At 47.6% G+C, this 27,264-nt stretch overlaps 1 protein-coding gene across 3 annotated transcripts in view; it reads left to right on the top strand.

Moving 5' to 3' along the window:
• LOC139061253 (uncharacterized) overlaps positions 1-27,264 on the top strand; it is a 64,021-nt gene that overhangs the window by 12,237 nt on the left and 24,520 nt on the right. The window contains exons 1-3 of one of the 3 annotated variants that reach the window (XR_011515276.1): positions 17,879-18,053; positions 22,657-22,874; positions 24,020-24,122. The gene's annotated coding sequence lies outside the window, so the exon portion shown is untranslated. Of the gene's footprint in view, positions 1-17,878; positions 18,054-22,656; positions 22,875-24,019; positions 24,123-27,264 lie in introns of those variants that run through there. The other 2 variants (XR_011515275.1, XR_011515277.1) reach the window with 2 other exon arrangements.

Genomic DNA, 27,264 nt, shown 5'->3' with positions numbered 1-27,264 from the left:
GCGGCCTTTTCTGTCGGGTCGATACAGCAAGAGTTCCGACTTAGTCGGCGAGAGGACCAGTCCCGTGCCCTCGAGGAATTCTTCCGTGACTTGCAAGGCATCTTGCAGGGCCCGCTCCACCGCTGCGTCCGACCCACCACCGCACCAGATGGTGATGTCGTCCGCGTAGATAGCGTGATTGAGATTGACGGCCCCGATTCGGTCGAGTCGGACTGACAGGTCGCTCATGGAGATGTTGAAAAGCAGTCGAGATAACACCGCACCCTGCGGCGTACCGCAGGCTCCCATCGCGTATCCGTCCGACTTTACCTGGCCCAATTTGATCGTGGCCTTGCGATCCCTTAGGAAAGAGCTCACGAACGCGTGAAAGCGTTCGCCGAGGTTCAGTCTCGTCACAGAGTCGAGGACGTGCTTGTGCTTGACCGTGTCGAAGGCCTTGGCGATGTACAGCGCCAAGATGCCTCGGACGTCTCTCGTGACCACGTCGACTATCTGCCTCTTGATCAGCAGCATGACCTCTTGAGTGGACAGCGAGGGTCTGAAGCCGACCATATTCGGCGGGAGTAGGTGTCGTTCCTCGGCATGCCTCGATATTCTGTTGTGGATGACATGCTCCGCCACCTTGCCCACGCAAGACGTGAGCGAAATGGGTCGCAGGCTGTCTATGGCTGGTGTCTTGCCCGGCTTCGGAATGAGGATCACCGAGGCTTCCTTCCAGGCATCCGGTACGATGCCGGCCTCCCAGACATTGTTTATTTCTTTGGTGAGCAGTTCGATCGAGCCTTCGTCTAAATTTCGAAGGAGTCTGTTCGAGATTCCATCCGGCCCGGGCTCCGATCTTCCATTGAGGCCTTGAAGGGCCGCTCTGACTTCCGAGACGGAGAAGGGGGCGTCGAGCTCCTCGTCTGCCTTGCCGCCATAGGCCGGGTAATCTTCTGGCCCGGACTGCCCGATGGGGAGGTAGCGACGCGCGACGTCGTCCATCACTTCGTTCATAGATGCGCCTTCGCTATTAGGCTTGTGGACCAGCCTATCGATAGGCAGAGTGTGGTTTCTCTTAGACTGGGTGTCGTCCAATAACTGCTTGAGGAGGTTTCACTTGCCTCCCGCACGCATCTGGCCGTCGACGGACGCGCATACTTCGTTCCATTGCTGCTGGCCGAGCTCCTTGCAGTGCGATTCGATCTCGCGGTTGAGGGCCGCAATCCTCCTCCGGAGATGGCGATTCAGCTTCTGCGTCTTCCATCTGGCCGTGAGGGAATTCTTGGCTTCGAGCAGGTGCGCCAATCGAGCGTCCATGCGATCGAGCTTGAGGTCCGTTTCGACGGTCCTGGTGACCGCAGCTACATCCTTCTTGAGCTGCGCCACGAGGACCGCAAACGACTCGTATTTCTCGTGGTCGTCCTTCCTTTTCTTTCGGAAGGCGTCCCAGTCGACTATTTCGAAGGACATCTGCGGGGCCGCGCTGACCGGTAGGGAGATTTCCACGATGTAGTGGTCACTTCCCAGGTTCTCTTGTAAGTTGTGCCGCTCTGCTCCCGGCGCGTTCTTGACGAAGGCCAGATCTGGGGTGGTGTCTCTCGAGACCGAATTTCCCATGCGTGTGGGGTAATGGGGGTCGGTTATCAGTTCTAGGGAGCTGTCAGTCGCTGCCTGCACACACGTACGCACTTTGAGAAGCGCAAGAACATACAAGTTGTTGAATCGGCAGCTGCATAGTGCCGCACACACGCAAGCGCATCGCCTTTCGCGTGCACAGACGAATGACTTCATTGCAGCCCTATCACGCGGGGAAAGTGCCTTGAGAAAGCCAAATAAAGAGCCTTATCGATGCAACTCGCGAAGCTGCTTGATCTGTGCAAGCCGCGGCAGTGTTTTCCGCCTGCAGGTGCACTGGTCATAGATGACGTAACACTCAAATGAATATCTGGCTGCTATATATGTGAACATCGTGCATATTACGTATAGCATATTGTGGAGACAAACATCTCTGATTTTTGTGCTAGAACTCGACGCTACAAGGAATTTATCCACGAATCAAGCCTCAAAAGGCTTCTAACTGCAAGCAGGCAGCCAAGCCGAAGCGGCATAACAACTGCGCCGCTGCTGTGCCTGAAAAGCACGCTCGGTGCTCTTAGTCAGGGTCGTTCATATCGGTCATGAAACTTCGAACGAAAAGCGTGCTAAAAGATATTGCCAGGGGCATTACGCAGTGCAGCACGATTGAAGTGCGAGTGGTTTGAGCCCAAACGAAGGCGAAACAAGAATAAGCAATCTTTGTGATTACAGTGTTCCAAAACGTTTAATCCGGATATACTTAAATAATTTACACCCTAAAGGTGAATAAGGGACGAAATAGGTCCATACTTTACACCCAAAAAGAGTGTAAGGTGTGATTTAGAGATTTACTTACAGCCTTATTTGTTGAACACGATGGTATAGGCAGAGTTCCTTTTTTTACCATGTCTTTGTGTATTAAAGGCGTGGCCGTGTGCTTCTCTTCAAAGTTCGTCTTACCTAGCACGTGACTTTAGTTGGCAAATGGTTCGAGTGCAGACTGCTCGTGATCGTGCATGATCACGCTGCTGCATCCGACGTTGTGTCCCACCTTTACCATGGATGCGGAACGCTACGCGAAAAAACATCGCTCTGTATTTGTTCACTCATGGTAAGACAACGTCTGAGCGCACTAAAATGAGCAAAATGTGTATGTTGAAATGCTTTTTAAATTATATGTTATAAAAAAATTAAATTATGGGGTTTTACGTGCCAAAACCACTTTCTGATTATAAGGCACGCCGTAGTGGTGGACTCCGGAAATTTAGACCACCTGTGGTTCTTTACCGTGCACCTAAGTGTAAGTAAACGGGTGTTTTCGTATTCCGCCCCCATCGAAATGCGGCCGTCACGGCCGGGAGTCGACCCCGCGACCTCGTGGTCAGCAGCCGAACACCATAGCCACTGAGCAACCACGGCGGGTAAGCATTTCAATTAAAAGCTATGGAAAGAGACACATGATGCGTACATGTTCTTTTATTTCCAAGAATATGCACAAGGAACTATTTACACTCTTCGCCCATCGCATAAGTTTTTGGTCGTTCGGCTTCGCGGTAACGCGCAGTGGAGCAGGAAGAGGCGCCAAGTCACTAGCGGTGTGCGAGCCGGCGCGTGGGAGGATGTGAGCACGCGCGTGAAGCAAGGAGGGGCCGCACCAATGGCGGAGGGCGAGCGGGGGCATGGGGGGCGCGCGCATCGGCGACAAACTCTGACCTTGGACGGCCTCGCGATTGACCTTGGCTCCGACAAGGGAAAGAAATGCTTCGCATTTATATCTGCTTTCTAGCTAAACAAGCATGGTGTCACGCGCGCACAGATCAAACATCAACAGATCTCATTCGATGACCGCGTGCCGTCGCAACGCTGGCGTAGTGAGGAGCGCCGGCAGCGAGGGACGCTCTTTCTTGTCCCAAAGCGAACGCGTCATGTTGCCGCTCACTTCACCGCATCTCTGAAACTTTGATTACGCGAGCTCCAACACTAGGTGCTCGGAACCCAGCGTCCATGAAGCCACCAGCCGTCTCGGCCGGCCTTTACCCATGACACACGGCGCACATTACTTGCAACAATTATTGTATGAAACTCTATGCTTCGAACATAAAGCGCGCTGGCCGCGCATGCGCTCAACCACGAGGACAGGCATGTGCAGCCACGGCCGTGCTAGAGACGCGCGCTCTCCTTACCTAGCGCGCTAACGATCACGTGACCTCCAACATTTGGCGCGCGGGAAGACGACCATCCTTCTTGGCTCACGCTCGCAAGCTCACGCGCGCAGCATACGGCGCGCAGACGTTTCATTTAAATCGCACTCGTTGTTTATTACAAATATTACGGTGATGGAGACGGCGAAAATTAATATTTGGGGTTTTACGGGCCAAAACCACTTTCTGATTATGAGGCACGCCGTAGTGGAGGACTCCGGAAATTTTGACCACCTGGGGTTCTTTAACGTGCACCTAAATCTAAACACACGGGTGTTTTCGCATTTCGCCCCCATCGAAATGCGGCCGCCGTGGCCGGGATTCTATCCCGGGACCTCGTGCTCAGCAGCCCAACACCATAGCCACTGAGCAACCACAGCGGGTGATGGAGACGGCGAAAATTCAACTGGAGTGCCCGTTTAAAGGGACACTAAAGGTTACTATTAAGTCAACGTAGACTGTTGAAATACCATGCCAGAAACCTAGAAACGCTTGTTTCATGCGAAGAAGAGACTTATTTTAAAGGGAAGCTGAAACACTTCTCGAAAAAAATAAGTTCTCTGCGGCATTCTACAGTTTTGAATTCACTGAACACGAATATCTCGTTTAAAAAGGGCCCAATAAGAGCCCAACACTATTTGAATGATGCCGTAAGCCTGACGAAATCGTTGTACGATTATGTGTCCGACTTAAGTGAGAGGTTCGATGAAATCGAAAAGCTTGCGAAGGAAGTGTTGGACAATGCTTCGTACAAGGCAAGCACCCAGAGAAAGCGAAAACAATCGACACAATACGATATCACTGAAGGCGCGAGCACGCCAGAGCTACAAGATCCTTCAGCTATATATGTTGCGCTGTGGAACCTTCTTCGTCATTATTGACAATCTCCCTGCATGCTCTCACAGCTCGCTTGAGCGCTTACACCAAAGTGTGCTCGCAGTTTGATGTTACTACAGATTGCAACTGCTTTTCCCCAGCCCAGAGGCGCCTGCAGGCAATGGACTTCGTGAAAAAGGATCCTGATCTGGCTGGCACATTTTCCGATGAGCTTGAACAGTTTGCTTCATTTGCGACGAACAAAGGCTGTTCTTCTGTGGCAAACATGCTGAAACTTCTAATTCGTGAAAAGCTTGAAGGTTCGTTCCCAGATGTTCATGTTGCTGTTAGAATTTTTTTGTTCTTGGTGGTCACAAATTGCACTGGCGAACGATCATTCAGCAAGCTGAAATGACTCATAACCGGCTTCGAATAACGATGACTGACAGCGGCCTCAGCGATTTGTCGATGCTGAGCGTGGAGACGGGAGGTTCTTAGAAGGGACAATGTTGAAGATCTCATCAACAAGCTGTCCCGGCAAAACACACAAAAACGCTTCTAGAAACGTACATACCTTTCTTTCTTTTCTTAAGAGATGACTTAAGAGCGAAAACATGTTAATACGTGTACACGCCCTATTTCAAGGTTGAATTTCTGCGAAGCGCATAAGCCATTTTCTACACTGTGTTGAAGTAGAAAATCTTCGTAAAAATGTAAATTTATTCCGCAATTTAATGTCAGAGAAGGCGTGTGCAATATGAATGTGTTTCCTTCTCTTATTAAAGTGGATATTTCCTGCAAAAATATAGTATATTACCTATTTAAAAGTTAACGATCTGCGCATAAATTGAATTATATATGATAGTTTATTCGAGAGTGTTATTAAAAATATTTTCCCTCCTTTAAGTATCGGCCAACTAGTCCGACAAATCTTAATGCTGTCTATGTCTTTTCGTCTCCTGGTATAGTTCAATTCCGACGTCAATCTCTCCCCGTGCTCTGCGAGAAAATGGACGCCCAGGCGATGTCAATAAACACTCCGGAGATTCTTCGGGTAAATATGGCATGTCAAGTCTCAGGAATGACGAGAAGGCAAGGCAGGATGGGGTGAAAGAGCCTCGCTTTTTTTTTTTTTTACCGAGCCCTCAGCACTATTAATCCGGCCCTGCTGGTGATGACATATGAGGAGAAACTTGGAGACTGCCAAAGAAGCTTTTAAGGACCGCGCGAAGAATGAAGAAACGAAGAATGTTAGGTGCAACGTTAAGAGACAGAAAGAGAGCGGTGTGGATCAGAGAGCAAATGGGGATAGCCGATATTCTAATTGACATTAAGGGAAGAAATGGAGCTGGGCAGGTCATTTAATGCGTAGGTTAGATAACCGTTGGACCACAAGGGTTATAGAATGGGTGCCAAGACAAGGGAAGCTTAGTCGAGGACGGCAGAAGACTAGGTGGGGTGATGAAATTAAGAAATTCATAGGCGCAAGTTGAAATCAGTTGGCGCAGGACAGCGGTAATTGAAGATCGTAGGGAGAGGCCAAATGGAGTTACATTACGGTACATTACGGTCCGGCAGAAGACATAAAATAGGATCATGGGGATGACGATCTTTAGAGAGCCTATGTTGAAGATAGAACGGCAGCGGAAACTGCCTGATCCAAAATACTTTCAAAAACTCCTCCTTACAGAGGTTCTCTTTTACATATTTCTTTAGCTTTGACTTAGGAGAAATTTGGGGGGGATATCTGGTGCTTTTCGCACTCGTAAGTTCCATGTCTGCATCCTGGAACTCTTCATAATCTTCTGTTAGTGGTTCTGGTTCCGTATGCTCTACATGAGTAGAAGGTCCTGCACAAGCATGGTCAGCTAACGGATCGTGTGACGATGTTTGCTTTTGAGCTAGATTGATAACGTCAGAAACTTGGCATGCATGACCCTGGGTAGAGGCACCACTAATGAACTGTGCCAGTTGACTATACAGCATTTGTTCCAAGGACTCAAAAATAGTTGTCGCAAGACGTTTCATAGGCTTTTCCGTAGCTTTCTCTACAGCGTCTGCTATGGCAATGTTGTCCACAATTTTTCCTTACTGTGACGCCCGTTATCTCTGCATAAGCTATGATGGGCAGCCAATATGTATAACCCCTCACTTAAGGAGGAATATGAATTTATTTGACCATAGCACTAATGTTCATTTTTCAGTAACGCAACATTGGCAGCGGCCACCATTGGCATATGTGATGGCAGGCGTTGGCACATGGCAATTGTAAGGCCACGTGCTTGTTTCGTATACTTTCACAGCGCCGCAAGTTGCCCACATCTTATGAGTCACGTATCATATGTCAAATTTTATTTGACATATGATAGAGTGCTCAGAAAAGTGGTCGAGTGACAAGTCACAGTGCGCTCTGCAGAGGTCTGGTACAGATACGAAGAACACATTCGGAGAACCTGGTCTTATAAACATCAAGTTCAGGCTCCGCTGATGGCCATTGTCACCGCGAGCATACCTCGAGCGAGACTGGCGTACGCAGGGTTGAGGAGCCTTCTCCCGAACTCTTGCTGGCTAGGGACACTGCAAAGGTTTGAAATGGCCTGGCAATAAATTGTGCGTGCCTAACTATGTGGAAATGGGAAACGTAATTGTAGAAAGAAAGAAAATAGGTTTGCTTTCCAACGGCTTTACTTTTCAGAGTAGGCCCATCCCTATGGTTTGTTGCCAAAGTAACTTTTGACTCTCAGTGGCAATCACATATAAGGAACACGTCAAGGGCACTACTGCCTTTTCTCTCTGTCTGTTTGACCTACATTAATCCAGACAATATCCTGTCCCTCAGACTATGCTCAAATCACGACTACTCTAAATCAGTGAGGCTCCCTACAATGGTCGTTAAAAGTAGTCTGGGCTGTAATAAGATTTGCTGATCAGTCAGCAAGGAACCGTACGGTAGTCTGGGGTGTGCCAGTCATCGAGACAGCCTAAGAGTGACATTGCATGCTCCATTGCTTAAGTCCTTTGCCCGTAATGTATTTACATGTAAACGTTTAGCTATAAACATTCGTCGACATCGTTTTCTGCCTGCATTTCATCATTGCTACCAATCATCACATGAGACTTCACGCTCCAATAAAGAATGGAGAAGGAAGAACAAGAACCAACATAAAACATTATTGTGCTTATAGCTGTATGCACATAGAAACACAAATGATATCAGCCTACAGTTAAGGATTCTGTACCTCTGGTCCCAGAGTGGCACGATTGGCCAAGAATAGGCACACAACTTGAGGTACATTCCGAACGGCTAAATCCAAAAAATCAAGTAAATCAATCAATCGATTCACTGAATACTGTGTGTCATCCCTGATCACCACGCGCTCTGCTGGCTATCCTCACTCAAGGATCCCACGGGATGACTCGCTCGCAGGACATTACGCCTGCAAGAATATAGCTTCTCCGTGGTATATAAGACGGGACGCTTGCACCAAGATGCCGATTGTTTGTCCCGCTACCCCGTTGACGAACCGGCTGATGCGGACGCCATCGCTTGCGTTTTCTCTGTCTCCCAGTTGCTTGAAATCGGCAACGAGCTACGCCGCGATCCTTCATTACGAGCCCCCATCGACCATCTGGAGTCAACGCCTGGCGACGCCTCTCCCCGGATGTTTCTCCTTAAGGAGGGGACATTATACCGCCGCAATCTCGATCCACACGGCCTTGACCTTCTTCTCGTAATTCCATCACACATGCGTTCGACTGTCCTCCAACAACTTCACGACGCACCCTTGGCTGGACACTTGGACGTCTCGCGCACATACGACCGTGTACGCCGTCGATTCTTTTGGCCGGGTCTCGCCCGCTCCGTGCGGCGCTACGTTGCCGCTTGTGAGCCCTGTCAGCGCCGGAAGAAGCCCTCCACACCTCCAGCTGGATGTCTCCAGCCGATCGACATCCCACCGGAACCATTTTTCCGTGTTGGTCTAGACCTTCTTGGACCGTTTCCTCTCTCGGGCTCCGGAAATAAATGGGTCGCCGTCGCTACTGATTATGCGACGCGGTACGTAATCACCAGAGCCCTTCCGACAAGTTGTGCTACTGACGTTGCTGACTTTCTGCTCTATGACATCATTTTAGTGCATGGCGCTCCGCGCCAATTACTCACTGACCCTGGCCGCAGCTTTCTGTCGGCAGTCGTCGAGGACATCCTCCGCTCCTGCTCGACAAAGCACAAGTTCAGCACGTCCTACCACCCGCAGACCAACGGCCTCACGGAGCGCCTCAACCGGACCATCACCGACATGCTTTCAAAGTACGTTGCGACCGACCACCACGACTGGGATCTTCACTTACTATATGTGACGTTCGCGTATAATTCATCGCGTCACGACACCGCCGGCTATTCACCATTCTATCTCCTATATGGCCGAGAACCCGCGTTGCCCTTGGACACTTTGTTGCCCTCGGCCACACGTTCAACCACTGAATACGCCCGCGACGCGATCGCACACGCCGACCACGCGAGCCAGCTCGCCCGCACCCGTCAGGCCTCACAGGAGCATCATAGACGCCTCTATGATTGCCACCATCGCGACGTGCACTTTACTCCGGGTTCTCTGGTGCTTCTCTGGCCACCCATTCGACGTGTGGGCCTTCCAGAAAAGCTGCTGTCGCGCTACACTGGCCCATACCGTGAGGTGCGACAAGTGACCGATGTCACGTATGAAGTCATCCCCGCCGACCTGTCAGCGTCATCGTCGGCTGCAAGTGACATCGTTCACGTGGCGAGACTAAAGCGATACCAGACACCTTTCACCGCGGATGTGTAGATTAAGCACCGGGACGGTGCTTCTACCGCCGGGGGTGATGCTACGGAACAGCCGCCACAGTGAGGCTGCACTGAGGAAGAAGACGACGTGGGCTCGCTTGATATAGCGTCGCCATTTCGGCCTTCCGTTACCCTCCCTTCCCTGTAAATAAGTTGTACACAGTATTGGGCTCCAGCTACACGTAACAATATTTGATTAAGGGGTCAGTGTGCTTTATAAGTACTTATGAGCTGATAGTATATGCCGAGGTTTACGCAGAAATTTATTTTTTTCTCTACGGAGAACAGAGGTACACTTACTCGCAAGGGTATGTGGATAGTATTATTTGAGACCAAATCAAATCTTACTAGATGCAAATCGGATACTTTTTGAATAGTTTTCAAATAATGAAGAGCTGTTGTTGCTATGACTATAAAACGAGAAGTCATATTGTAAGAAGCCAACAAACACTGACACCAAGGACAACATAGGGGAAATTACTTAACAAATGAAATAAAGAAACAATAAATTAATGGAAATTAAAGTGGATGAAGAAACAACTTGGCGCAGGTGGGAACCGAACCCACAACCTTTGCATTTCGCGTGCGCTCTACCAATTGAGCTACCACGGCGCCATTTCCCCATCCACTTTCTTGGGTCTTTATGTGTCCTAGTAGAACCCTGGGAGTGTTAGCCAGCGCCACCACTCACAGACCTTGGCGGCGGACATGGAACGTCCTTTTTTGCTGCAGGCGTCACAAGAGCGTGATCTTTTTGGGTGAAGGCACCAATGTTGCCAGATTCGAGACCCTCATTATGTAATGAACGAGAAGAAAGTGGCAAGTTCTTTTTTCATCCGCTTTAATTTCCATTAATTTATCGTTTCTTTATTTCATTTATTAAGCACAGGCAATTTCCCCTATGTTGTTCTTGGTGTCAGTGTTTGTTGGCTTTTATGATATGACTAATATCAGGCCCCTCCCCCTTTCTTTCGTAGTGTAATCGGCGCACCATCAGGCTGCTGCACTTGGGGACCTGTGTTCAAAGCCCACCATCGAATGCATAATTGTTTAGCGACACCTTTAGTGACAGTGAGCAAGACAGCCAACAACAGCATGCAGAACCCCGGGGACAGAGGAAAAGAAAGCTTCACTTCAAAAATGGAATGCTTTACCAGATGTAGGAAACTGCTTTCAAAGAAACCTGGAGGAGATGGTTTTCTTGTCTGAGTGTTGAATATTAGAGCCTATACTAAACGCAAGTACAGCTGCCAGCAAACGGTTCTTAGGACAACACCCTGGGTGAAGAGCTTCCTTCACAAATGTCAAAGGAGCACCGATCTTAGATGGGAAGGCCCTGTTTGTGTTCAAAAAATATGACAAGGTGAAGCAGTGTGGCTGAAGAACATGCAGTCAGTTATTGCACGCATCCTGCAGTCATATGACGTGCAGGCTGCACACATGTCCTCCTGGAAACTTAGACACGAGCTCATGCATGTGAAAGACCCTTTGAAAAGGACCAATTCCCAGGCGTAGTGTATGACATTCCGAGTGCGGACTGTCGGTATGTCTACGTCGGTGAAACTGGCAACTTCAAAACAAGACTTAAGCAGCACAGGAATGACGTCCAGAAACGACACGTTGCATCACATGCCTTGGCCGAACACTGCGCGACCACATCACGTACGATTAACTGGGAGAAATCTTGCGTGATTGCCAAGGAAAAAAATTATTCTTCGAGTCTTTATCTTGAGTCCCTAATCATCTAAACCACGGTGCACACTCTTAATCGCAACGAAGGCAATCTGCCGCCCATGTATGCCAGATGCCCGAGTAATGTTTTGAGCCACACATAAAAAGGGGCGCCAGCTCTTCCGCTTGTTTCATTCTGAACAAGGCTCCCGTGGAGGAGCCGAAACGTAAATAACTATTTTAAACCATTTTGGTCGGTATCCAGACCTATTCCTTTTATGTAGTCAGTTATTTCATAATGATATCCATCACCCTGTCCAATTGCAAAACACCTAAGAACACGTCCTATCTTGTACACAGAAGAACATCCTATACATCCTTGTACACAGAACACATCCTATCTTGTACACAGAAGGCATTGTTTGCATGAAAACTTGGCTCAACAATGCAACGACTTCAGAAAACGTGGAACACTCCACATTGCTACCACCAGATCAGCATTGCACGAGCCCTAGTAAGCAATGTATGAGTTTATCAAGGCCTTCTTCAAGGTAGCTTTAGAGTTACTCTCACCGAGCTGCAAGAAGGGTTCTGGTTATTAGCCCCCGCCAGTGTTGCAAGAAAATGCTTAGTAAATGTGGTGTGTGTACATGGTTCGAAGTTAAGGGTGCTTAAGCTCCAATAGCACCTCTTTCTAGAGATAGTGTCCAGGTCCATTATGGTGCAAGTCGCCACCACCGACTTTGCTGGCGCTGTGTTTGTGAAAGGAGACTGTCGTGAAAGCCTATATTGTATTATCATGCGTTGTCATGAGAGCATAGGGTTATGCAGTGACATGACTGTTCATTCCTTTTCGTACAGGTTGCGAACACAAGTCCATGTACCAGCTTCTATAAGGCACAGAAACTCGGAACTCTCACACGACCAGCCATATAACATGAATATTCATTGGCAAGCATGCTTCGTTGTGGGGAGGCTTTTGAGAAAAGTTGATACATGGTGTTAAGAGCCACCTTAAAAGGACGTTAAGAAAATATTGTTTTAACTTTGAGGAAGTTCGCAAGTTACTAGGAGAGGTGGAAGCAGTAGTAAACTCGGAACGATTAGCGTATGTTTCTGCCGACTTTGCCAAAATTAAAGTACTTATCCCTTCTCATTATTTGGCATTTAGCTGCCTCACAGCCTTTCCTCATTATGAAGTTCCGGGAATGCCAAGAGACTCGCACAGGTACGCTGCACCTTTTCAGGGACCTGCAACACAAGCCAACTAAGCTAACAAGTAATCAAAGATTACTTGTTAGCTATCAGAAGTGCACTCTTCAGGAAGGAGACACCAAACAGTAATAAATTAAGGGGTGATGGCATTGTAATCGTACACAATGACAAGGTGCCTGCAACATTCTAGAAAATGGAAAAGATTTCTAAGTAGCACGTAGTAACGGACATGTTACAGGATGCAGAGCCCGATTAGCAAAGAAAACTGAGGTCATGAGACTGGGACAACTTCCTCTGCTAGAACTGTGCGAGTGAAACTGTCGGGGCGGCAGATGTTGGAAATTGGCACGCGTCAGATGGAGGACAATGACGGAGGTGTAAGTACGCGCATTCAGCTAGCAAGTCTTAGACTGTGGTGCTTGCCATGCTTTAAGTTTCACACTTGTTGCCAATAAAGCCTGCAGAAGGAATTTCACCCCACCACGGTCTACAGCCTCTGATTAGTCGTTGCCAAGAACCCTAGGTGCCAGGCTCATGCCTGTAACCATCAAAACTACTTGCTACTGCACAGGCAGTGGAAATGCTCACTCGTGTGGCCCTGCAACTCTGTCTGCAACAAGTGCCAGCTGTTCAGATTGGTTTCATCTGAACAATGTGCCACCAACAGTAATACTACTCTCTCCGCACAGAACTCGATGAGCCCCTCCCATTGAGTCTAAACTCAACACAACAATGGCATTAAGGTTGCACGCGGATAGAACACTACCCAAACCATTGCCATTTTATCTGGACAGAAGAACCAAAGCTCTTACTAGCAGCCTGAAGAGTGCAAACACGTGCACATGCGATGTGTAGCACACAAAGAAAGGAGACAGAAAAATTGAGTGCTCCGTTTGTCTCTCTTTTGTAAGCTATAGGGGCATTTGGGGCTGGTCAAGCTGCCATGAGCAGCATCTACCCCCTACAATAGCTTTGCTTTCTGGAAATAAAGCATACATACATATACGTTATATGTCATTTCACCCTTCAGGCTGTCATTAAGATGTATCAACTTGCCCAAGACTATAGCAGTTTTGTTCTGTCAAATGAAATGCTAGAAAGATATTACCTACTAGCAATTTTTTGGCACCACCATCTTGCACTTACATGGCTAATGCTGCAAATGTTTCTCTTTAGTCATGCACTTTGGCAAGTGCATGTGCTGGAATATCTACATCAAGCCCTACAACCTACCACAGCTGCTGCGATTACTGCTAATGGCCGCGCACAAAGAAATGAATATTTTTTTTAAGAAGCTTTGTGGCCTAAGATATTTATTTTATTATTATGAATCTTCTTACATACTGAAGCAATATGCTCTAAACTATTAGAGCCTAAAAGTCCCACATGGCTTAGAATGATGCTGTCCTTCATTTGCAACATGTGTTTTGGCAAAAACAATGTTTCAGGTTTTTGCTGCTCACAACTCACTTGAAGAGGGTGTTGTAGAATGTGCACTCTAGAGCACGATATGCTTTCAGCGCCTGTTCACCACACTCGTTTTGGCAGAGAAAGAGGCGGATAGTGTCGAGTGCTTTCAGAGCATCGCGCGCTGTGACAACCCTTTGTGTTTCGCCTTCGTCGCCAACCAGTGGTTCATCCAAGGCAGAGGTCTCGTCCACAGCTTCGACAGGCTCGATTTTCACTTCCACACCACCGTACATAAGCTCTTCATCTGCCTGGACATACGCAGCATCACACGGCTCGCTTTTGACTTCTACCTCATCGAACACAAGTTCTTCATCTGCTTGGACATAGTTATCTGAGAGCCCGTTGTCAGCGTCCATTGCACTGCCCAACGCCTCATCCCTTTCCAGTTCACCGGTGGCCAAGTGTGACAGAATGCATCCTCGGAACCCGCAAGCCTTGAAGGCAGCTCGAACGACATCTTGCTCGAGCGAGTCCCAGGACGTTGCGACAAGCGACATGGCGACAAGGAGCGTGGGCCTCGCTTCCTCTGGCTGATCGGCCAGTATGGTCAGCCTCTTGAGCAGGAACGTTCGGTAAAGCTCCTTGAATCGCCTCAGTATTCCCACGTGCAGCGGATTCTGTTCGCTGGTAGCCAAGTCTCCGCGGGCGAGGGAGTACAAGCGAATGTTCGTGAAGTCGCACCTGACGGCGGCCGCTTCAGCCAGGTCCCGGGCCAGGAAGACGGCGACGATGCGTTTCTCGGACCGCATGCGGCTGTCCACGCTGACTAGATACTGCTCCAACGCGTCGATGGGGAACCGCGACAGATCCTCCGCACTGGCAAGGTAATTGCAGGGCGGGTTGCAAACGCCTCGCAGGTTCCTGGGATTCAAGCGGCGGCCGACGACCCACGGTGCTAGTTTGTCTGTGCAGTCTTCGTTCACGCCCAGAATGACGTCAACTCGGTTCTCACGGCGTGGAACTGTCGCGTTGTTCGTGTCAAGGCCCAGCAGCGCGCCGCCCGCCTCCGGCTGCGCCAAGTCTGAAGGCAGGAGTGCGTAGTAGAGTTGCGACCAGCCGACGACGTAGACGTTGCGCGGGTGGTACTGCTCTCTGACATGGAGAAACGCGACGAGGTCGTCTGGTTCGCCCCTCTGCCTAGAGGAAGAGGCACGACGCTGGGCTGACGGCTTCTTTTTGCAGCGTGCAAAGCCGTGGCGCTTTTTGAAGCGGCACAGCCAGCCAGTACTGGCCGTGAAGTCGTCGATGCCCATGCTGCTTGCCACCCCTTCGGCCATCTCTCGCATTTCTTCGAGGCTCGGTCTCGCTCCTGCGTCGGACACCTCACTCATCCAGGAGAACATGAAGTCGTCGAGCTTCTTGTGACGTCCCGACCTTGTCGCACGGCACGAAGGGTCAAAGCGCTGGACATTGGCCTCGATGCTCTCCCGCCTTTCGACGAGGGTGCATAGCGTCGACATGGGGATGTCGAGTTCCCGGGCGAGTACTCTGCGCTTGGCTGTCGGGTTCTCGTCGACGAACTTCAGTATCTTGATCTTTTCGTCGAGGGTCAGGGAACGTCGCTTGCGCGACATTGTGGATCCTTTGTGGCGAACGATGCAAGTTGCGATAGCGAACTTCCCAAATCGCGCGCAACAACGTTTTTACAGCCCCCAGCTGGCTTCTTCTAATGGATTGCCTTGGATTGGTTTGAACTTTACCTTTGTCACTGGACTATAGAGGCTAGAAGGTTTTCCTAGTGTCACGACCGAGCCGGCGCAGCTGAAATAACTTGCTATGCGCAAGGCAGATGGCGCTACCGCCCGCTGGCGCGCGGGCAGGCGCAAGAAGCCCTCATGGGGGTAGTGCTCTCTGGTTCAGTCGGTTGATCGTGTGTGTGCTGCTGTCACTGCTTTGACAAGGCGTTAAAGTGCTAAAGACAGTGCAAACTCTGGCATAGGTTCTCTTGTCATTTAGATTCGACACGGACTAGCTGTAACGCCGAGAGCGTGCCGCGGCAGGAGCAAATGCAAGCGTCACATCGGGCCCGACCTACTGCGCCGTAAAGAAGTGTAAGAACACATCTTGTACATGATACCGAAACGAGGAAATGAAGCGGGACAAATTGCAGGGCGGAATGTCTTTATCACACAAGGTTCCATGGCAACAATATACTGATGCCTTTCCTTGTGGGAAGTGCCCTGTGCAAGGCTACAGACAGCGCGCAGCTTTTTCTTTTATCGCTGCGCTCTTTGTTTACTGACTTTACAAGAAAATGCATCCTAGTCAAGGAGTAAAACTTCATCACTTCTGTCGTAATTCGACGGCCATGCTCCTCGCAGCTCACACCTTGAAGCTCACGTCCCTGAAGAAAATGCAGAAAGCTGACCATGCTATCTGCGTGTAGCTTATTGCGACTGAAAAACACCGTAAATGCGTCCTCAAGCTTTGCTATGAGCTGTTCAACTGGCCTTGATGGATAAACTAAGCCTCCATGGTCAAAATTTCGAGTAAGCGAGGCATTGTTGTTTGACTCGGTTTGCAAAGACAAAGTGCTGAAACAAGTTGCACATTGAGGGCAAGGAAATCTTTTAAGGATTTTTCTTACAACATACCCAGCTACATAAAAAGATTAGTCTGCTGTCACTTTTTTTTTTTTTTTGTCTACACAGCCCTGAGGATCGCTCAGGCTGCTGTGCTCCTCGAGCAGCTCTGCATGCAGCAGAAGCCTAGTTTCCGCCATCCAGTAAATTATCAACAAGTTCAGTTATTCGCGCATTTTTTTCTTTGGGGACATGAGATGGTTGCAAGAGGGCAGTCACTACTTCTGCGGGTACTTTTGCTCCTTTTGGAGGTTTTGCGAGGCTGTAGAAAGCCAGGTTGTTGATAATTATCAAAAACTGCCCCACTATTGGATGATCATTGCAACCGAAGCACTGGCACGCAATACCAAATACATTCTCCATCCTGTCTTGGCTTAGGTTTGCGGTCAACAAGTACTAGTATTGCGGGGACGTGGTTTGGTATTTTACAAGCGGCAGTGTGCTTTGCAACGTTACACGCAGTCCAAGGGCAGTTCCTGCACTTAAAAAGCCGCCACCATGCTGTGCAGCATATTCTTCCCATTCATTGAGAAAAACAATAAACTCATTCAAAAACTGTGCACTTCTTGAATCAGCACGAAGGCCTTTTGATGGGATTTTAGACGACATTATAAAAATTAGTCTTTCCATTAGTTTTACAAACCGTTCTGTCGTGTCGATGTTTCAGACGTTGTCCCTTTGCAAATGCGGATCAGGAGCTGTGGGCTCCTCATCCGCATGAGGATACATTCCAACACCCACAGCTGATCGAACCGCATGCCCCGCGTTGACTTTCTGAAAGCTGCCTCGAAATATGAATTGACACCAAGGCGCTGCTTTGGAGGAAGGCCTCCGATTTTCTCCTCCAGCACAATAGTTGGGATGGACTGCGCGAGTACCCGGAGGTCTTTGACGGTCTTGCTGAAAGATTTTTTTTTTTTAAGGGGGGGGGGGGGCGGAATAAGTCAAGGGATTTTCGCTTCCTTGCATTTATTTGTTTCAATGTCGTTAGTCGTTTCTTATGCTGCCAGCTGAACTGGTTCAAGATAAGCTTTCTTGAGTATTTGCATCGTAGGCAAGTATTGCATATAGGACGTCGTCACAGTGCAGGGTTTCGAGAAGTACGCTTTTTCATACTGTGTATGTTGGCCAGGTGAGAGAGGCTCAATCTAACAGCTGGGACAAAGTAGCAATTTATCTCGTGCTTTGAACGTAGCATTCGTTGAAATGCCTTGAGCACACGACACAGGTTTCGTCGAGAGCCTTGTCATCTCGCGTTATGTTTCGAGCCCATTCTTGCGACCGATGAGGGTCGGACGGGGCGCGGAACGACACCTTTTCTTTCGACGACTTGTAGCCACCTTTGCAGAGCGGCACGAAACACGTGCGACCTTTTTTGTCGGCATTATTACACGTGCATCTAGAGGCACAAACAAATCAAACACAAATCCCAGCCCGCGCGCACTTGCCAACTGGCTGGACGAAAGGCGCGCCTAGAACAGCGCGGCCAAAACTCGCCTGGTAGCTGCAGCGCCACCTACGCAGTGCATCCAAACTGGTTTCACAGGGACCCCTTGAAATGGCGGCCGTTCACGACACTAGGAAAACCTTCTAGCCTCTGTAACTGGACGCACTGGATTGCAGTGTCTGTTTTCAGCCAAGTCGTTCGCCGGTTCAGTTCATGGATTCAAGTTTCGGCGGTTCGCTGCTCATTCTACTCTCGTGGAAAATTCCAGGGTAATGATTTCTCTTTAAAAACCTGCGATTGCTTCAGCGCACATATACAGTGACGGAGAGTGGATGTGTTATTAGAATCCGTGATCTGTGCGACCAATCGTGCGGCTAGTTATTGCACGCGAGGATAGTCACTGAAGATGTTTGTGACTATCCTTGCGCGCTTCAGTAATTCGCAAGCGAAGTCTGTCGGGTCGGCTACCGCTCACATTCTCGTCTCAGCGCTTGTTGATTATCTTGTTCCGACACTAGTTGCTGTGCGACACAGGTGTCGGAGACATCGTTGTGTTTAGGGCGCTGTTTCGACGCATTGGGGAAGAGTAAACGTGCAACAAAGACTAAAAATAAATTACCAGACGCCAGTGCACTGAAAGTGCACCGAGCAAATCTGGGCCGAAAGAACGAAATCGTATAATTGTTGTTGCCTTTTGCATTCAGGGACGCACATTTTTCTCTTACAAACGTGCAAAAATGATTTTGCGCTTACCGCTGCTCTTATTGAAATTTTGCAGAGAAATTGCATTTTTCGGTTCGGATTGTTCAATATAGTGCCACAGTTACATGTCTGGTTTTTCAGAAGAATAAATTTCAAAGTTCCGTCTACAGGGAAGCTTGCGGCTGCGAAGCCAGCGCAAGCGTTACTTGAGCACACTTCAGCCAACTTGAAAACTGGATATATGGATATATGCTCTGAGCGTCCCCTTTGAAAAGGATAGGTTTTTTTTTCTTTCTCTTTATTTGATTCATTGCGCACACGCAATACACAATACTGTTTGCACCCATAGCCTTGGTGGCTAGTTTGGGGTCCAATAACAAAATAGACATAAGAACAACAGTGCACTTGTTGTACGCGACAACTTAAACACGCTATTAAAGCATTTTTTACAGGGAAAGTATAGGATAAACAAAAGGCGTTGCTATGACAACAGGGGATACAAATGGAAAGACCCTGTCAGCATTCGTGAAAGAAGTTTTTTCAGTATTGTGCAAAGTTCTGGCTAGTTTTTAGACTGTGTGGGAGTGCGTTCCCTAACATAGCACCGTTGAACTCCACGAGACTCTGTCTACATATATTGTGACACGGTTGGTTAGTTACGCGACCAAGCACTCATTGTTATTTTGCTAAATGTCTTGCCTATCCTATTATTTATTTATTTTTTCACTGTCAGGGAATGCCCAGCATAAGTTTTTCTGAACCACTGTTGCGAACTTTATTTGCAGTGTCCCTACTTTTCTGCCTCCAATCATCACTCACTAATCTGTTACAGACATGTAATCCCTGCCATCCCTGAACCCATAGAGTTTCATACAATAATTACTAGAGGGAACTCAGGCACTGGTCTTTACTGGAGCAAGGGAATGATAGGTAGTACATGGATTTACCTAAACTTCGTCCCTCTGGCTTCAAACAAATTTGCGACTGTGTAAACTCATTATTTTCAACAAAGTACTGCGTAATAAACAATTAAATATCTTTATTAAAATTGTCCACTGACAGGATTCGAATGCAGGACCTCCAGCACAGAAGCCCAATATTGAAACCATTACGGCATGGACGCATACATCGACAAGCAGCATAAAACGCCCTTATGAATTTCTTGCGGGCAAGCCAGTGCCGTGAGGTGTTTGTCGTGTTTTGACTTGGCCACCCCGACAAGCTGAACTATTGCAATTAGTAGGGATTGTGCATGTTTGCAGTCTTCTGCAAACATGCACATATAAATTGCTCAGAAATTTACAACAATAAAGGCAGATATAGCAAAATAAACCAAGCCACAAGAATGTCTGAATCCACAAGCGCGAATATCAGACAAATCCATCATTCCTCTTGTGGCTGAACGATTGCAGTGCCAAAGTTCCGTCTAGTAACTATTGCAGGAAACTATATATGCCTGAACCAAAGGGCTTCAAGGAGGCCAGCGGAGCCTAAACTGACAGCTGGGTAAATATCTTCACGTTCCAGTAAAGCATGTTCCATAATTTCCCTAGCTTTACCGCAGCAAGCACATGCTTCTTCTTTCTTTGTGTATGTCACTTTATAACTATGCATTTTAAGGCAATCTGATCTCGCTTCGAAAAGTAAAGAGCTTCCCTAAGAGTTATCATAAATTATTTCTTTCCCGATTTCATTTTTACCTCACTCATAGCTGCCATTTGATTGCCATCAAGTCCTGATTGTGCCTCTGACTTCAAGCAAGCATCCACATTTCCATATGTAAATCCTGGAACCATTACACCTTTCCCCATACCCTGGAGCACCTTGTACCTATTGTATACCCATAGTGCTCTGTGTTTCATTATGGCTGCATATCTCTTCCCCTTTGCCATAATTGTTTTTCCCTGTGGTTCTATGTATCCATTTTCCTTGTTTGTCCATTCACCAAGGCATTTCCTTGCCTTGTATTTACACTGTCTGCTCGCTGTTTTCATTGAATACCATAGGACCTGGCTTTCTAAAGCTAAATTTCAGTCCTAAATTCTCACGTTCCTGTCCAGAAGTATTATCTAGATGTTGCATATTGCTTCGGCCTGGGAGCCGCTGCTCAACTATCATGCTCGCCTGTTTGTGCGAGAGATTAAACCTGATACGGATTCCTTCTAGTGCCCTTTCCATCTTTACCATGTACATCACAAACAACGGAGATAGACAGTACCCCTGTCTCAGTCCCTTCATGATATCAACTTTCTCCTTGCTCCTCATCCCTTCCCATTCAATGCAGACGGTATTTTCTAGGTGAATCTTTCTCAAAAGCTCTTTACCGTCATTGCCTAAGCCTTCCCCTTCCAGAATATCCCACAGAAATGTTGCAGTTCACTTTGTGATACACTACAGTAATGTCTAAAATCTACATATGATAGTCTCCTTTCTTCATCGTCATTATCATTTATTGACTCTTAAAGGGACACTAAATGTTAATACTAAGTTGACATGGACTGTTTAACTACCATTCCAGAAACCTTGAAATGCTGGTTTCGTGCCAAAAAAAGACTTCGTTTACGAGAAAATTGCATCTGAAGGGTCCAAATGCCTTTTTCGCAATTCAAATGTCCCACCACCCAACCGGGGAGGTGGAGATGTTGCATATGTCATCACCACCCTTTGCTGCCGTCGGTGAGGAAAACCACGCCCAACAGACGGCGCTACCAAGCCAAGACAGAGCAGTGGATTCGCTGCTGCAGCTGCTCTTTTGTAAAGTGGCATAGACCGTTCGGGCATCCCATGACATCACATGGAAGTTGAATTCTCTGCTACTGGCAGTTTGTGCAAGTTTTGCGAGCCAACAAAACCAGCGCAGCACTGTGCGATAATGAAACTAGTGAAACGCGAAAACGTGGGCAGCACAAAGTCGAGCGAAAATGAAAGCTTTCGACCGCCCAGGTCATCTTGAAGGGTAATTTCAGTTAGTTATTTTTTCTAAAGAATGATATAGAACTGGACAAGTAGCAGTTTATTTCGTCTTATAATACAATACAAGAAATTTTTTTTTTCAATCAATGGTTGAGTACTAGCGACAAAATTTAACTGAAGAGTGCTTTTGTCATCAGGCAAAAGCTGGAATGTCCCAGGGGAGTCTCTAACCCTGTCCTGCATTTACCTCAATTTCTCGATTTGTAAGGGTCTATTTGTGATGATATTGATGCCTTAGAGATTCTCACGCACTAATCTATCAATTTAGCTTGACTTCATACTTGCCTTTAGTGTCCCTTTAAAGGGGCCTCGAAGCACTTTTGCCCTGAAAGCAAAAGGCATTTGAAGTGAAAATAGGCTATTTCAGAAATACTTTGCCGCAAGAAGTACTTCAATGCATTCAGCAGAAGTGGAGTTATTGGCAATCAAACACAACTTCCGCTGAGCTCCCATTCTTTCTTCAATGCCTTGCACTACAAAGGCTACGGCACAGGGGGGTGTGCCCCCAACCTTCACAATTATGACGTCAGAAAGGAAAATGTGAAATCCAGTGCTTTGGCTGAGCATGCCGCTTCAAGCGGCCACGCACTCTACTGGAGGAAGGCACGTGTCCTTGCCAGGAGAAAGGGCTATCTCAACGCCTTTATCTTGAGTCACTCATAATTCAGACTACGCCACACACTCTGAACAGGAGCGTGGCAATCTGCCGTCAGTGTATGCACGCTGCCTACGTCACGTGTTCAAGACTATTTAAGCGAGCTGCTCGAGCACATTTGTGTATTTTACTTGTGAACAAGGCTCCCGTGTGGGAGCCAAAACGTCTTCTTTTAAATTTTACTTCGGTTGGCGTAGTGCTCGGGGTTTTTGTTTACCTTTTAACCATGTTTCATCCCGACCAGACAGGCTTCCGTCTAACGCTGAACTTCAGTGTGATTGGTTCTAAATTGCACAAATCGTGAAATTTCTTACACGAAATTTTCCGCTGCCATCACCAATGCTTTTACAGCTGCTACATCAGTGGCACCTTCCAAAAACAAGTATTTCACCCCTATTAGCCCTCGGTTGACTTCGAATCTTCTGAAATGTGTTCAGAAGACAGCGTTCAGTGTTATAACAGAGCAGCAGTAAGCGCAAATTAATTTGTTCGTACTTGTAGGAGAAAAACACCCAATCGCCACTTCCTATTATGTGTTCTAGGTTCCCCCCTCCCCGAAAAAAAGCTCCTGGCTGCCAACTGCAAAAATCAAGTTCTCATGCCATGGATCCGAGGCATCACAAACCACCTGTACTAAGTGGCTGCTATAGGAAAAGGTGATGAAGAGCTTGTCGTCAGCGGTGGAGGGGTCCCTTCAACCAAGTGTGTGACAAACACGACAGCCATGATGGTCTTGAGGATAGGGAACGGATGAGATCAAGTAAGCATTACTGTAAATTTTATACGTCCACTCCGCAGTCTTTCTTAGAAGGTCACATCTTTAGATAAAATAGCTGAACAAAAATGATAAATGTCAAATATATCTGTTCCAGCATCACCTGCATTTGTTCAGCTAAAGACCATTATAAACAGTCCAAAGTTCCAAGGCAAAGGTGACTCCAGTGCACATCAATATAGGAGTGTTGTCCTTGCCTTGTTCTCCGTTCAGTACACGCAGTTTTTTTTCCATAATGATGCACCGACAAGCCCAGTTTGACAGTGATTTTGGCAATTTGGAACAGATACTGAATCAGCGTAGCTTCCATGTGCAGTGACCTTGTATTTGGCCAAACATAAGGGAGAAAGGCAGGAAAAATGAACAACCTTTAACACTTAGTTGTGTATTTGTACATAGTGTTATATGAAGTGTACAGTTAATTATAGTACTATGAACAATGCATAGTGTTTAAAATGCGATAATTGGTCCACATGGCAGCCAGTGCAATTGCACCACTGGTGGGCACTGGAGACACCGAGATGATGTGGCGTACTATACTATGAAAGTGAGGGCCTTTGTGATGCATTATGACTGTGCTTAGCCCCCCAGTGATCCCCCCACATTCACTGATGGGGCACAAAACGCCAACCGCCATGTGGGCTGATTGTCACGTTTGTATCTCTGAGAACTGTACGTGTGTAAATACATTCTTCTGTTATTGCTTTTTTCACCCAAATTTGTCTTGCTCATTGCTTAGTGAAGAATTAGACCCCCGCAGTCTTTATGCCTTCATGTGGCGTGTGAGGGCTTCGGCCAAGGTGGCTGCTCCTAACGGCGCATTCTTGCACTTCACTTGTCATGTGTTCTTTGTCTTCCACTAACTTCGTGCGCTGGAGCGCACGAAGCGCTGCTTACTTTCCTAAAGTAACATCTTACGGGAGCGCCTGGACTTGTCAGAGTGCAGAAAGTCCCACCGGTGGCAACCTTTTTTCATCTACTTTCGTTTCTCTTTACCTTTTCATTTCCACATTTCAATTAAAACAACTAATTTCCCCTATGCTTTCCTTGGTTTCATTGTCTGTCGGCTTCATATGATTGTGACTAACAGAAATTAAGCCCCTTGTCTTCCCTTCTTATTGATTACACAGCAACGACTCCGGCAGCATTGATGCATCCAGCTGGTGTACGGGTGTTTACTGGCCAGCTGCCTTCTCCCAAGTCTGTGCTGTATCGCAGGATTGCACTATAAAGGTTGCTCAGCATACCTCTTTTTCGGCGTGATTGGTGGCACTGGCTAACACTCCCAGTGCTATATCTAGTACACATGTAACAAAGAATGTAGACAAAGGAAGGAGGGGGCAGTTGCCTCTGCAGGTCAATTGGTGGATGAGTAACGTATTGCCAATTAGAGTGAAAAGTACTTCTGGCAATTGGTGCGGCATCGCACCCATTTTGCAGAATGTGTAGATTCAGCTCCCATCAGCAGCAAGTTGCTTTTTCTTCGTTTCATTTTCCTTGATCATTTCTGTGCTTCAATTTTAGGGCAGGAAATGTCCCAAAAAAAGGTCTTGAAGTATCACACGAAAGCAAAGCATTTTTTGATGCATTAAGTACAAACCCCATGCAAGCGATCTTGCACGCGACAGCGACAAGCGACGCGATGGAGATAGCTGTCGTGTTCGCTCGTCGCCTACAAGTCGTACCCCATGCAAGCGACAACTTCGACCGACGTCTCCCCAGTGTTTCCAGTATGAAGGCAGCAATATAGGCACCGAAACTAGCATGACGCATGCTTTATTAACTTAAGTTGATGTGTTTTACTGTACAAAGTAGCATAAAATATTTCTGAAGGTCTTCTAGTAGGTTCTTATCTTTGCATGTATAAAGATTCAATCGTTTGCTTGTTCCGTGCGACATTCGCAAGTTCTTGAGTTATGTACATCCAGTTCTGGCTTCGCGCTATTGGCTAGTCGCTCATAGCACTTCTGGGCGATGAGCGACAAATTCTAGATTTGCAGAACCGAGCAATCGCACGACAAGACCGAGCGATCTGTTCACGCCACGGCCTGATCCGTTGCTTGAAGCCGTTGCTTGTCGCTGTCGCACGCAAAATCGCGCTTATGGGGTTTAGCCTCTAGAGAGTCAAAGTGCAGAAAAAGTGTATGTGCGTTTGTATATATGTATGTATATATATCATAAGAAGCCAACAAACATTCACACCAAGGACAGCATAGGGGAAATTACTTGTATTTGCAAAATGAAATTAAGAAATTATAAATTAATGGAAATGAAAGTAGGTGAAAAAATTTCATTTCACTTTCAGTTTCACTTTCATTTCCATTAATTTATAATTTATTTAATTTATTTATTAAGCACAAGTAAATTCCCCTATGTTGTCCTTGGTATCAATGGCTGTTGGCTTCTTATGATATGACAATAAAAATCGGGCCCCTCGGTTAACCCCCTTACCTCTCGTTTATATACATAGTGCAATCGATGGTGGTCTGTCCTAGACTACCATCAGTTGCACTTTGCACCTTAAAGAGGCAGGACGTGTGTCAAGTGAGCTTCTGAACAACACTTTGCAACGTGGTAAAAGCAGTTTAGATCGTGAACCTGGGACCTCAAAGAAGTGCAATGTAAGCGCTAACAAATTTCTGTTACATTTACTGCTAAATCACCACTAGGTATTTCTCTTTAGTGAGCACTGCAGCTTTGTCACTCCAGGCACGGTGCGCCTCCGCAGTCTTGTCAGCGTTTTCACTCTGCCTCAGCCTCGCGTTCCTGCACTGCCGCATCTCGACACCTCCAGTGCTGAGCTGCTGCATTCATTGCACACAGGGCTGCTAGCATTACGTCACTTTGACTCGCCTGCAAGTCATTGCATTGGGCTCACGTGCAAGGAGGCTGTAACTTGAGAAAGAGTACGGGCGGTGGGAAATAGAGTTCACTGCATGGTGCAAACATTATCACTCTTATTCTTTTTCGCTCACCACCTGAAGCCGGGACTTGACGCCAACGCCACGAATGCGACTGCAGTATGTGTATGATTGCCACCACCAGAAAAGTTAAACACTTTCGTTCACTCGATTTGCCTCGCTCATAGCAGCAGATAGGCCCTTTAGGGAACATTAAATAGTCCAAAAACAAGTTCTGCTAATTAGTTTACATTTTGCAAAGTAATTTTGAAGGGCCGCAATGGCTTGCAATAAAATTCAACTACAGTCGAACCCACTTATAATGATACCGGTTTTAACAATATGTCGGTTATAACAATGAGAAGCTGCTGCACCGTCAACTTTTGTATGTTTTCCATGGTGAAATAACCCGGTTACTACAATGCCCCGATGCCACATTATCGGTTATAACGATGAAATCGGGCTGCTGGGTGTCCGAGCCGAAAGGCAGTGAAATGCGAAATCCTTGAAAAGAAAAAAAGGAAAACGAGAAATTCGAGCCGCTCCACGATGGGCCGCTGCTACAACAGCCGCCGCGCGCTCATTTTCCAGCCATCTCCACGCGGCTCTCTCCCGTCACCCTTCAACCCCTCCGAACACAAAGGGGCTGCACCCATTGCTCTACGCCGCCCCACCATACAAAACGCAAACAAACCACGCCAACTTCGCCACAAGCAGATTGCTCACATGTTGCTCGCTGGCTCCTCATTCAGTGCAGTTCTGCGAACAGCTTAATCGCTCGCGTTCATTTTTGTCGGTTGTGTCGAAGTCATTCCTGGCCACGCGGATTCCCAACTTCGCTTGACTCGCTGCCGAAACGAAAGATGGCTGATTCGCCTGCTGATAATCGGCAATGCACGACGTTGCCGGTGAAAAGAAAGCGCATGGCTTTAGATCTGGAAACTAGGTGCTTCTAACCGATGAGGCAATCGTCGTGAACGTGCTTGCATCAGATAGCGACGGCGACGACGGCAGCAACAATGCGATAGGGCAGGCTGCCTCAATGTTGGCCTCACAGGAGGCCCGGCAGGTGATTCAGTCCCTCCGGAGCTTTGTTTTCGTGAGGAACCTTCCACTGCACTACCTGGAGCACCTGGATGCCTTGTAGAAGGATGTTGGTAAGCTTCGCGTAAAGCATGCAATGCTGATGGAGATAGGGTTTTCTCGTGCAAGCCAGTGAGATGTACGTGGTGAGATGCTTGTGGCGATATCACCTCAGCGTTTCTTCTGGATTTCTCATTCTGACAGGCTACCACGGCAGCCTTCTCGCAATTTTAAAGGGCCCCTTTTGGGGCCATCAATGCGATGCCTCAACGGTGCTCGCATATCGCTTGCCACCCGTGACACCTCTTTGCAGTTGTTATAGCAGTGCCATTCTTTAACGCCGACAGCCGCGGCTTGTTGCACACGATCGGAGTGCCCAGGAAACAGCTAAA

This window comes from Dermacentor albipictus, chromosome 6, assembly GCF_038994185.2.
Source record: "Dermacentor albipictus isolate Rhodes 1998 colony chromosome 6, USDA_Dalb.pri_finalv2, whole genome shotgun sequence".
Lineage (NCBI taxonomy): Eukaryota > Metazoa > Arthropoda > Arachnida > Ixodida > Ixodidae > Dermacentor > Dermacentor albipictus.
Note: the sequence above shows the minus strand (reverse complement) of the source record. Positions and strands in the feature narration are given on the sequence as shown.